Consider the following 12,732-nt stretch of genomic DNA (forward strand, 5'->3'; position numbering starts at 1 on the left):
AGAGTTCTTAGTAAAAACCAAAGTGCGTTAGAGCCCTTTCGCATAAATGTGTCCAATTTGCTGGGCATTACATAACATATACCAGACTCATTATTTTCCAACTCCTCCTTGCTTTTGATCTTCCACTTATAGTCCTCTTTTGTAATCACATTTTTAGACATGGACATAATATCTTTTATAGTAATTGAGATTACCCTTGGCCTTGCCTTGCTATCTAAAACCAAAAGTAAAATAAAGTACCTTGGATTTAATACAAGGAGCAAAATAGATTAAAATCCAGGTTACTGTTTTTGAGACAGAGACTTTATGAGGAATATTAAAACCAATTGTCCATTGTATAATGTGCCTTATTTTAATCAGAACACACATACACTCAGTAAGCAAGCTGGGTGTTTACGGGGCTACTGACTTTGCGCCCAGTATTGAATTTCAACATTTATTGTATTCGCACCATGTGAAAAGCTCTGACAGAAGAGCTGCAAAGTAAAATGTGTGGAATTTGAAATGTAGGAGACATTTTGCCCAGAGATGAAGAACTCAGACTCCAAGGTCAGAGAGCCCCAAGTTATAGCCCAAACTTCCTCCTGGGCCTATGTAATCACACCATGTTAGTGATTCTCTGGGCCTCAGTTTTCCCATTGTCTCAGTCCCTCCTGCCTGCTCTCACAAAACACCACAGACTGAGTGGCCTACGAACAACAGAAATGTATCTCTCACAGTTCTGGTGGCTGGAGGTCAGAGGTCAGAGTGGCCACATGCTCCAGTTCTATGTCTGGCATGGCCCTGCTTCCTGGTTTATAAACAACCTCACAGGTAACTTCACATGGCGGAGGAGCGAGGGAGCTTTCTCGAGCCTCTTTTATAAGGGCACTAATCCCATTCACGATGGCTCTTCTCTCATATCCTGATCACCTCCTACCAGTCCCACCTTGTAAGACTGGGATTCCAACATGTGAGTGTTGGGGGACAAGAACATTCAGACCGTAGCATTCTGCTTTAATTAGATTGTAAGGATGAAATGAGATCATGCATAAAAAAGTTGCCTCAGAGTCTGCTACTGGACAGTGCTCAATGAATATTAACGGGTGGGGGTGATGAAAGTGATAGACTTGGTGGAAATGATTAAAGTGATGTAAATAATGGAGGTGGGAAAGGTGGAGGTGGTAGGGGTGATAATGGTAGGGTGGTAGAAGTAGCAGAGGCAATAGTGGTAGAAATGGTGGTGAAGACAAAAATGATGGAGGTGATGATGGTGGAGGTGATGATGGGAAGTGATAATGGAAGTGGTCATAGTAGGTAGAGGTAGAGTTTGTGGAGGTGGTGGAGGTGCTGATAATGGAGGTAGTGGACATAGGTAGTAATGGTAGAGATGGTAATGAAGGAAGTGTTGATGGTGGAAGTGATGATGATGGAGGTAGTAAGGTGGTGCTGGTTTTAATTATAACAATCATCTTCCTCTTCATCATAACAGCAATTTGTGTACTAACAATAGTTAATACAATAGTTTTTTAACTAGAATTGTTCTCTATGGTTGTCCTATCAACAGGGATTTTCTGTCAATTAACACTTCTAAAGAGCAATAGTGTAAGATAACCAATGGAAGCAGTGCTCTAGAGGAAAGCACAGGTCACTAAAGGTAACAGAAATATAAATAATTAGAATATTGTTTACTAAGGGCCATACAGAGATATGCAGAGTGTTAAAGGATGCAATAGAGGGATAGATTTGTGCCTAAAGAGGATTGGGAAGACTTCACTGTAAAAGGCAGTAAGTTGAGCCCAGGGAGTTAAAGGAAATTGTTCACATGGAAAATAGAGGAAGGGAAAGGGGAGTCGCTGTTGCTACAGTCAGATCTGTGGCCACCTTAAAGCTGCCAGGACCCTCTGCTTTGCCACCCCCTCCCACCCTCCTCTGCCATGCCACCATGTCATAGGAGAACTTCAAGCAGCATTGCACCTTTTAACAAAGAGTAGAAGATGTCCAACTTATCTGAGAAGAGCATCCGACTGAAATCCTGGTGATAATAGAATTATACAAAAGTGTGAAGCAGCAGCTTCCTGTCCTGGATAAAACCAAGTTTCTTGTACCTGTTCATGTCAATGTGCGTGAACTCATCGAGATAATTAGAAGCCCCTTACAGCTCAACGCTAGTCAAGCCTTCTTCTTGTTAGTGAGTGGGCACAGCACAGTGAATGTGTCCACACCAATTTCAGAAGTATATTAAAGTGAGAAGGATGAAGATGGATTCCTGTATATGATATATGTCTCTCAGGAAATATTTGGAATGAAATTATCAGTGTAAGACTAGAAAAAAATGCATCTGTTCTAAAATTTTTAAAACCCTTACCAACAGGGGTAAAAAACAGACATTACCAACTGAGATCGATCAGTTCCTCTAATCACAGATCATGGAAACAGTAGTGTTCCTCCCTAGGAGTTTTCAAAAGCTGTCTTCATAATTCAAGCAGAAAAACTGAGCTCCAAATGAGCACATTCAGCTTTGGAAAACTATATTATTTAACATAGGCCATCTTGTCTTCAAATTTAGAAGTTTAAAAATAATATACTTTACACTCTAAGTTACCAATAATAAAAATAGGGGAAGGATTTCTAGGCAGAGAGGGTAGCACATGCAGCAGAGTGAAGGCACAGAAGTATTGGGTTGGCCAAAAAGTTTTTTCCATACGATGGCTCTAGTAGTGCTTAGCTGTCTTTAATTTAATTCAAAACAATTTTGTTAGGTTGAATTGTGACAGCTGACACATCAGCATGCATTTCTAAAAAACTTATCAAAATTGGTGAATTTTTGCACAGCCATTTTAATATTGAGGGTGGAAGAAAATACACATTTTCAGTGTATTATGCTTTATTATTTCAAGAAAGGTAGAAATGCAACTGAAATGCAACAAAAGACTTCTGCAGTGTGTAGAGAAGGTGCTGTGACTGACCAACCATGTCAAAAGTGGTTCGCAAAGTTTCTTGGTACTATTAACATTTTGGCCAAATAATTCTTTGCTGTGGGGCCGTCTTATGCATCAGAAGATGTTTAGCAGCACCATTGGCCTCTACCCACTAGAAGCCAATAGCGGGAGATAGCTGACATACTCAAAATACCTAAATCAGTAAAGTTATTGGTGAAAATTAAAAATGTGTCCTTTATTTTATGGAAAAAAAACTGAATGGACTTTTTGGCCAACCCCATACATGGTGTGTGAAGGAAAGAGTGAAGCCAAGGAATGGGGTTCATGGAGAAAGTGATAGAAAAAGAGGTTGGATCTAGACTAAGATGGGCCTCAAACTTTCTTGTTTGGGCAGTGGAGAGCTGTTAACAGGTTTTAGGTAAGGAAGTCACTCTTAAGGAGAATGAATTAAACAGGGAAAAGGCTGAAGACAGAAAGATCAGATGCAATATCACTGAAAGTGCCCAGATGAGAGGACATAAGGGCTCGGCCAGGTGGTAGGGACAGAGAACAGCTATGAGAACCCATCTGGAAGACAGTGAGAAAATAGGAACTACAGGAAAAGGAGTGTGTTTGCAGTAAGTTCTCCCAGCTTCTCGGCATCTAACCTGCCCCGATGTGAGAGATGTTCTTGCTGCACTATTGACAAGCAGCTGAAATTGAGCCAAGAATGCAGAACACCGTGACTTCAAAAGAAATACAGAATAAGAACTAGTATTTAGCAGCACATGGTCTCTAAACATCTTAATCACGCCCTGATAATATCTAGTTCTCCTTAGCTTTTAAGGAAGAGAAATGCAGAAGAAAAGTAGCAGTCAAATTTCTCCTGGTATGTGTCTTTCTAATCAGTAGATGAAGGACTAAATAGTGATGATCATGTTTCCCCATTTAGAAAATCTTCAGAAAAAAACAGGTATCTTCCTAACTGATTTTTAATGTAAAAGAAACAGAACATTAACTTTCCAAAGCTCCTTTCTGAATGTCCTCTTTTTAAAAGTGCTTTTGTTTCTCCTGACCAAAAATGTCTCACTATAAAAAGTTCTGAAGAAAAGGGTAACAATAAATTCATAAATAACATGAATTATGTAGGACTTTCCTGGCAATTGGAAGGATTTGGCTTCCACTCCAAGTGAAATAGGAGTATTTCAGTGTATTAGCAAATGGGTTACATGATCTCGATTGATCTCGATTTTTTTTTTTTTTGGAGAATTTTTATGAGCTTATTTGAGCCAAACTGATGACATGCCAGGAAGCAAGATTTCAAATACTCCCCATTATCTCAGTTTTTAAAGAATTATTCATGTTGTTCTGCTGGGAATAAAATGTATGGAAACAAGAGTAAAAGCATCTATGATTATTTCTTTAAAAATAGATTCTAAAAAGTAGAAAATGGAATTACGTTTTTAAGACTGTATTTGCTTAGGTTCTCTTGCAAATTGCACTCCCATCAATGGTGCATAAGTATGTGTGGGAGAAAAGATTAGTTTAGAAAGTTAGCTCCTGGACAGTTCAAGTTCAAAATCTGTTTTCTTCTTTTATGAGAAAATAACTTGTTCCAACTCAGACTTAAATAATCAACTTCCATGGCATGGTTATCATTTTTGCTCAAGTCCAGCCATGAAACAGGAAAGTATGAATTGCCAGTTTAAGAGTAGACAGAATTAAAAATTCCTTTCCTTACTTATTAAGCACTTTTGAGCACCTACTGTGTGCCAGGCACTGGTCTGCTCCTAAGGACACAGCAGTAACACTGACCCAGGCTCTGCCATGACTTCAAGAAGCAAATAATCTGAGGTGGCATTGTTTTTTTTTAATGTTTATGCACATAATTGTTTACCATGGTTACAAGTACTTTATAAAATGAGAAGTAAGAGAGTTGGAATTTTAGGACAACTGTGAAGTGTGTGGTCAGGGAAAATTGATTGCCATTTCCTCAAAGTCCTTGCTTGAGTTCCAGGTGAAGGACCATCAAAGGGCAAAAGCCAGAGGCAAGAATGAGAAGGGAAAGTTACCTGACTAAGAGAAGTCTAGAGTAGCAGGAACATAGAAATCGCTGGTGGGGAGAGAGAAGAGGAGGGTACAAGAGTGGTCTAAGCTAAAGCAAGGACTAAGAAGGGCCCAGGAGACCCAGGCGACCCAGGCTGTATGCCACAGGAAGGATTTCGTAAGTTTTACAAGGGGAGGCTATTAAATGGCTTCTTTCTCTTCCTTCCTTTCTTCCTTTTTTTTCTCTCTTGAGAATTTTAAATGTGGTAGCAAGATTTTATTGAGGTTAAGGGAAATTATACACCCTCAGAAATGTAGAGGGTGGGCAGGCTCTAGCAGCAGCTACTCCAAAGCTTCTGTTAATCCTCCAAATATCTTCTTGGTTCTCTGTAATGATCACGGAGCCATTCAAACTATCCAACCCAACTTCCTCATGCTTCCTGGCCTTGAGTTGGGCCTTCCCATTCCAGGACCTACTGGGACTCCGGGCTCTCTATCCAATCTGATTACCTTTCCAGTTTTTTCCAAGCTAGGCTCTGCCCCCTTATGGCTCTTACCGTGCATGTTTCGAAGTAGAAACATCCCCCTGTGCCATTTTGACTTCTATTGTGCGTGTCAAAAAGTTCTGTTAATTGGTTTCAACCAGGGTCAAGCAGCTTAAAATTTTCAGATGCTATTTTTTTTTAAAGGTATAATTGACATATTATATTAGTTTCAGGCATATGATATAATGATTTGATATTTGTATATATTGCAAAATAATCACCAAAATAAGTGTAGTTAACATCTGTCACCATGCATAGATGTTCTTAATAAACTAAAATAAAGTTAAGTGCCCTTGACCTCAATGCGCTTAGATATGTTAATGTAAATGTAAATGTTAAATGATTCATCGACCACTTTACTTAACTGACATTTGTCAAATATTAATTTCAGAATATGCTTAATACAAGCATGGATAATCAGAATTGTTGGTTACATCTACAGATATTAAGATGGAAATTACTTAGAAATTTCTCAAAAACATGATATAATTTATGCTTGATTGCACTTTCATTTTCAACTTAGGCTTAGAGAATGACAATCAACATTTTTGCAAATCATTTGCCAGTGAAAATGAAAACCTCTGAGAAGAATTTGTTTCTGCAGGGTGGATATTGCATTCACATAAAAATTTAGCTGACAACTAACAAAAAAGAATTGGGGGCATAAATAGGAGAAACAGCTGTCCAGGAAGTTACCAGTTGCCAGGTTTGCTTGGAATGCGCTGGAATGCCCAAAAATCCAGAGTGTGCTCTGCCAGGCCCGTTTAGCTCACTGATGGCCATATGCCTTTTGAAATCACATTAGAGGGCCCATTTCTGAGTCTCATCTCTTCTTAAAAAAGGATGTATCTTTCCAAACTCCCACAGGATGCATAATTTTGCACCATTGTTAGTGGTTATTCCACCATTTACCTCTCCATTCATCCACTCTTTGCATTTTGTGTAAGTCTGAATATGGCTTTGTCCTTGTCTGAATGCCATTCAAAGTTACACTTCAAGAGTCAGAAGTCAGCGAAAATGGTCTCACTCTGATTATCTTGTCTCAACCGTAAAAAGATTAATCTCTCTGAACAGTATTCACTTTTTACATCTTCATCTATGGAAGATTATAAAGATGCAGTACCAAATAAGAAAAATATGTAGAAGGCTTGCAACCCTAAAATTAGTATGTATTGATGATTGAGATTGTGCAATATAGCGAGAATTTATCTTTATTTATCTAGCACCGGTATCTGTCAGCCATTGTTCAACAATGCTCTACAAATATTCAAAGATGCTGTACAAATATTAACATATCAAGTATTATGGGATGGTCCATTTCTGGTTTATGGTGGATTTATGTTTGTCATAACTTCTTAATCTGAGGATATTCTGGTGCGAGGTGGCAAGCTAGTTCCGAGGGCCTGAGAAGGAAGTTAGCATAGTGGGGTCCAATATTTGGCCAAAGCCTTATAGAGACATGTTGGGGAAGAAAAACTTTTCCTCCACCCTCTTATGAACTTTCATGAGGATCCTGTGAATTAAAATGACAAAAGACAGGTTAAAAAGAGAAGACAGGTTTTTATTTGTGTACATACAGGAGTTCACAGAAAAATATGACTCAAGGAAGCAGTTAGAATTTGAGACTCATGTACCATCTTACTAGGGTAAGGGAAAGAAGAAAAAAGCACTTACAAATGACTTTTAGGAAAGAGAAATGGGCCCTTAGGAAAATAGATGAGAGGTATAATAGTTTAAGACAATGTCTGTTTAAATGCAGTAACATTTCTTCTCTCTGGGGATGAGTCAATCTCTGCTTGCAGGAACTCCTGGGGGGTGGATTCGTGACAATTGAGTTGTTAGTGATGTTCTGCTTTTAGTCCAATAAGGGAGTTCCAGAAAAAAAAGTCTATTCTCAAATGCCCTCACCTCAAAATAGTTTTATGTCATGGTAGTGTATTCTGGACACCTTCCTAAAGAACCAGGGACAAAGAAGACTTTACCCCCATTCCTAGTGGCCATTCAGGCTCTGGGCTACCTCTGAGGGAGGAGCTCTGCACTGGAATGGGACAAGGATGGGCATTCTCAGACCCCAACACACTCCCGGAGGCCCGGGCATTCTAGCCTTGGGAGTGTCAGAGATGTGCTTATTTCCAGGTTTGCACTGAGGCCAACCTCAAGGAAAACACCAGCACTGGAAAAGCCCCACTCCTGAGAACATTCCTTTTATTTGGGGGTTTTAACAATGTCTCATGGAACAAACTTGGCCAGGAGACTGTCTCTTTCAACAGTACAGAATTTTTTTTTATCTTTATTAGTCTACCATAGTGGAAACTCCCATGGTTCTCCTCAATAAACACTTACAGAGCATTTACTAGGTTCCAGACAGAGACACAGAAAAATTTAGTGAATTTTTCAAGGTCAAATGGCTGGTCAGTAGTGTGGTCAATATCTGTACCTATTTAGTTTGACCCCAAAGTTCAAGCTCTTAACAACCATGAATTGTGCCTTTACTATGCTTGCTTTCTCCCTTGAATTTTTTTTTTATTTAAAGCATAACAAACAGATTTAAGAAGCTTTTATTAAGAGCATTAATGTGACAAAATTATAACAAAAACAGTCTTGCTAATAATATTAACTGCTTGACTCATCCTAATTCAATCAATTCTTCAGAACTGGTCACTTTTTTCTGCCCTAAAATAATATCCAAAGCAGAATAACACTGTATCCATTACACATAGGTAAGTCTGACCCTTGATTCATAGTTTCAGTTTCTTTACAGTCTGCCCCTCAGTACACACAACCTTCCCCAGACACCCATGTCTCATGCTCATTGTCACTCAGCTCTGGGCTGATGGCCTCAATCGACACACCAGAGTATCTTCAGTAAGAAAACCCTAGTGTAAGAAGCCTAGTTACTCCTAGAAATATATGCTCAAAAGCAAGTTATGATTGAATTGGTGATAACGAATATAGTCATGATCTCTCTAGAGTAGAGGTTCCCTTGGGGAATAAGTAGAAGTTAAAGTTTGAATAGTTTTCTGGATCCCTAGATTGTTAGAGCTAGGTGCATGCTAGGTTTAGGTTTTCTAACCATCCTCCGCCGTAATCAACATGGTGCCTGGCAGTTTCAGGGAGCTTAAGGACCCCCTAAATCCCATCCACGGACCATATTCTCCTGTCTCCAATTTGGTTATTATGTTGACTTTCAGCAGCTGTTGATCAAGAAATGTACTTGGTCATTTTGTGAACAGTATTGTTATATGCAACCAAAAAACAGCTCATTTTTGTTGGATGCATAGCATCCGCCAGGCGCTATGCTAGTCATGTCGGATACAAAGAGCAATTGGGTGTAATCCCCACTTTCAAGTTTCCGTCAGAGAAGGAAGCATGAAGGCAGAGAAAAGCATGACAGTTAGGTGCCGAGAAGTCAGGAGAGGCTTTACAGCACAGGAGGTATCTGAGCTGGTTCTTGGAAAATGGGTAAGTGTGTGGCAGCCTCTCACATGGCCATTTGTAAATTTAAAATTGGCCAGTTAGAATCTGATCCATTCATTTTAAAAGCTACTTGAAAATCTCAGGAGATTCCACTGAGGGTGGTGAAAGAAAGAGTCTTTATTTCAAAATATCATTCCAGGTCTTTTCAAACCATGTCTCGACTTGAGGTAGCAAACTGTATTCTCTGATCCCAGATAAGACAGAAGCTACACCTTACACAGCTTGATTGGCTTTCTTTAGACTTTCTATGTGATGGTGTAACAACAGCATACAGACACCAGGGGGCAATGCAGTTTCACCAAAGTCGCAGGAAATGCTCCAGGTCTCATTTTGACTAAGAGCATTTACAACATCCTAGTTTAAAGGTGAAAGACATCCTTAATAAAAAGAGAGTTCTGCTAAGGGGGAGTTTGTAAATCCTTTCTTTGAAAGCTTCCTGAATTGCCATCCAATTGCTTTCTAGCATTTGTGCACAGCTGAACATCTTGCAACATTCCTTGCAAAAGACTGACTATTCATTTTTTTCTTGGTAAGATTGCCTGATGTTTCCAGTTTCTGACCAACCCTCAGATAGTCTGAATCATATTATCGGGACTCTCTGTTGTGGCCTCTGCCCAACCGTAGGCTCTCCTCTCTCCGTGCCCATTCAGCCAATCCAGCTGCACCTTTGGCTAGAGCTGTGGTTCCTTTTAAGGTAATTCCAGTCCCGACTGTGTTTTGTTTCCCTGCTCAAAGCACCAGGTGTCTGCCCTCTTTTAACCCCCAAGGATGAGAGATCAAAGGTGTACCTACATCTGCCTCCTGGCCAGCTCTTTCATCTGTCACATGTTCAAAAGGGACAAGTGCAGTATTGTGCAGTTAGGCCAGGAGGATAAATCAGAGAAGTAGAAATGGGCGAAGTGTGTACACTCACTAAAATGACATGAAACATGTCTGCCTAGATAATAGCCCTGCCATTTTGGAGTGTTTTTCTTTAAAATGAGCAAGGATATTATGGGTAAATGGTGATCTTCCTTTCTCTAGTTGAAATTCTACTGAACTCATTTAATGAAATATTGTACATGGCCCTGGTTGGTGTGGCTCAGTGGATTGAGTGCTGGCCTGCGAACCAAAGGGGTCACTGGCTCAATTCCCAGTCAGGGCACATGCCTGGGCCTGGGGCCAGGTCCCCAGTGGGGGTGCTCAAGAGGCAACCACACATTGATGTTTCACTCTCCCTCCTCCTCTCTCTAAAAATAAATAAATAAAACCTTTTACAAAAAAGAAAAGAAGAAAGAAATATTGTACATGTACCCATTTGGTGACTAGTGTTGAATAGAAATTTAGAAGTCAAAGGAAAATACTTTTAAGTTACAAAATGGAAATTATAAAGACATTTATAGATACCTAAGCTTATTTCTCTTTCAACAAAAATGACAAACTAAAATCTTAAAGAGATAGAGCAGAAAATATTTAAGAGAGACTATTTCCAATACATCATCTATTTTCCACACCCATAGGACTAAATAACTGGGAAAATGCATTTTTAAAAGCAATAGAATACAAAATAGGTATGAAGAAAATAATGTGGGGGGCAGTGCATATGAAGGAAAGAGAATCTTTCCGTAGACATCTGCCCTCAGGCATGCAACCGGTCCTTCCTCTTTTGAATAAAGGGGTACAGTAGAAACAAACTCTTAATCTAGTTAGAAATTGTTTCTAAACTTAAACTTAGGAATAATTTAAATGATTCGAGCACCCACAACTTTGTTTTTTTTTAATTCTTATTATTGATTTTAGAGAAAGAGATGAAGGGAGAGAAACATCACTTTGTTGTTCCACTTATTTATGCATTTATTGGTTGGTTCTTGTATGTCCTGACCAGGGGACCGAACTCACAACCTTGGCATTTCAGGATGGCGCTGTAGCCAACTGAACTCCCTGGCAAGAGCCACAACTTTCTTTAGCTGCTCGGGAAAGCTCCCTGATTTTCACCAAAGATATAAATGTGAGCAGGCACTGATTGTTTTTTTCTCTCTGCACTCCTGTGCCCACGCACACTCAGAAGCAAGCTTTCGGTTCCTCTTCTCTGCACCAGGGTTACAAAAAGGAACTTAGCAACTTCAGTTGTGCTGAGCTGCCTTCACAGGCAAGGCAGTGGCAATTGCCTAATATGCCACACTATCTTTCCCAGTTACAATGACTTTGAACCAAAAGTTCACAGTATGTGAGTGAGTGGCACCTCCAGGATTTCAGCTTCCAGGGATAATGCCCAAAAGACAGGAGATCTTAAGGTCTGGGTCCAGATACTAGCAGAGCATCACTTCACCATATTGGTCAAAGCAGCCACAGAGCCCTTCCAGATCACAGAGAATGACAGAGATGCCATCTCCCAATTGGAACAGTTTCAATTAACTTGTAGCCATTTTTACTCAGCCGTGGTTCGCCCTCTAATCTGTACACAAATTATTTAGGTTTCTCTGTAAAGCAAAATATAATCCTTCTAAAGCCCTCCAAAAATCTTATCTCTTTATGGCATGAAGTTCAAGTTGGAGACTCAGATTCTTAGAAATATAAATAAAGTCCAGGTGTTGATGAAGTTCCTTTGATGTTGGCCTCTAGTACAGTTTCTCTCAATATGAAAATGTGTGAACTAAAATGAAAAAGTGTCTGCTCCGCACATACCCAGCATACACTAATGATACAGAGGTGAGATGGATACACTGAGCACGCTCAATCAAAGAGCGGAGGACTGAGGGGCACATAGCAATCGCTGGACCATAGCAGCTCTGGAATTAATGCCTTGCCAGTTCCTTGACTGGAGGGCCCAGTCCCACTCTCCAGGTATGAGTCTCTGCAGTTCTTGTCTCTACCCTCCAAACTCTTGGTTGCACCTTTAGAGTTATCTTATTTGCATAATGTCTTAGTCAGCTCAAGCTGCCTTAACAAAATACCATAGACTAGGTGGCTTAAACGACAGACATTTACTTTTCCCCAGTCTGCGATCAGGGTACCAGCTTTGTCAGGTTGTGGTGAGTACTCTTCGTGTCGTGCTGCAGTCCATCTTCTCACTGAGTGCTCATGTGGCTTTTTTTTAGTGCATACATGTAGAGAGAACAGTATCTTATAAGGGCACTAGTCCCATCATGGGGGTACTACCCTCATCATCTTAACAAGCTTCTTTATATCCCCAAGGCCCCATCTCCAAATACCATCATATTGGGGATTAGTTAGGACCTCAGCATATGAATGATGGGGTTGTCGGGGAACACAATTCAGCCCATTGTACCTAAGACATGGTATTTGCAACTGAATGATCTTCTCAGCCTATTTCCTGACCAAAGAAGCTTGGGGGCTTTAAAGATTCTTTCACTTTGAACTGCATCTGCTGATTTTTGTCCATGCTGATAATATATCCACTAATATGCTTCTCTTAAAATCTTTGTGGGCTTCCTATGAATCTTATTAAACTTCACTCCATTTGACAAAACACACATCCACAGTTCTCCTCAATATAGATCTTTCTTCGGCCTGGGCTCAGAGCCAGGCTGCTGTGGGACAACACCCTCAGGATTCTTAGAAGCCCTTTTGTCTCTTCACTAGCTTATGAGGCATACACGTCAATCTTTCTAAAATCATGTAAAAATGTCTTACAGCCAGACCCACATGATGATTTTCACTCTATCAATTCCTTATTTTGAGAGAATTTTTCCTTTAAAAAGTGTAGAAATGTGAAAACTTTTTACCTTTTTCTTTCTCCTAACAAGTACTAGCTCTACATTTTC

At 39.9% G+C, this 12,732-nt stretch overlaps 1 protein-coding gene and 1 pseudogene across 9 annotated transcripts in view; both read left to right on the forward strand.

Annotated features, from left to right (window-relative positions):
- DLGAP1 (DLG associated protein 1) overlaps positions 1 to 12,732 on the forward strand; it is an 828,057-nt gene that overhangs the window by 713,615 nt on the left and 101,710 nt on the right. The window lies entirely within an intron of this gene.
- LOC112322821 (microtubule-associated protein 1 light chain 3 beta pseudogene) lies at positions 1,361 to 2,302 on the forward strand (annotated as a pseudogene).

Source organism: Desmodus rotundus, chromosome 10 (assembly GCF_022682495.2).
Source record: "Desmodus rotundus isolate HL8 chromosome 10, HLdesRot8A.1, whole genome shotgun sequence".
NCBI lineage: Eukaryota > Metazoa > Chordata > Mammalia > Chiroptera > Phyllostomidae > Desmodus > Desmodus rotundus.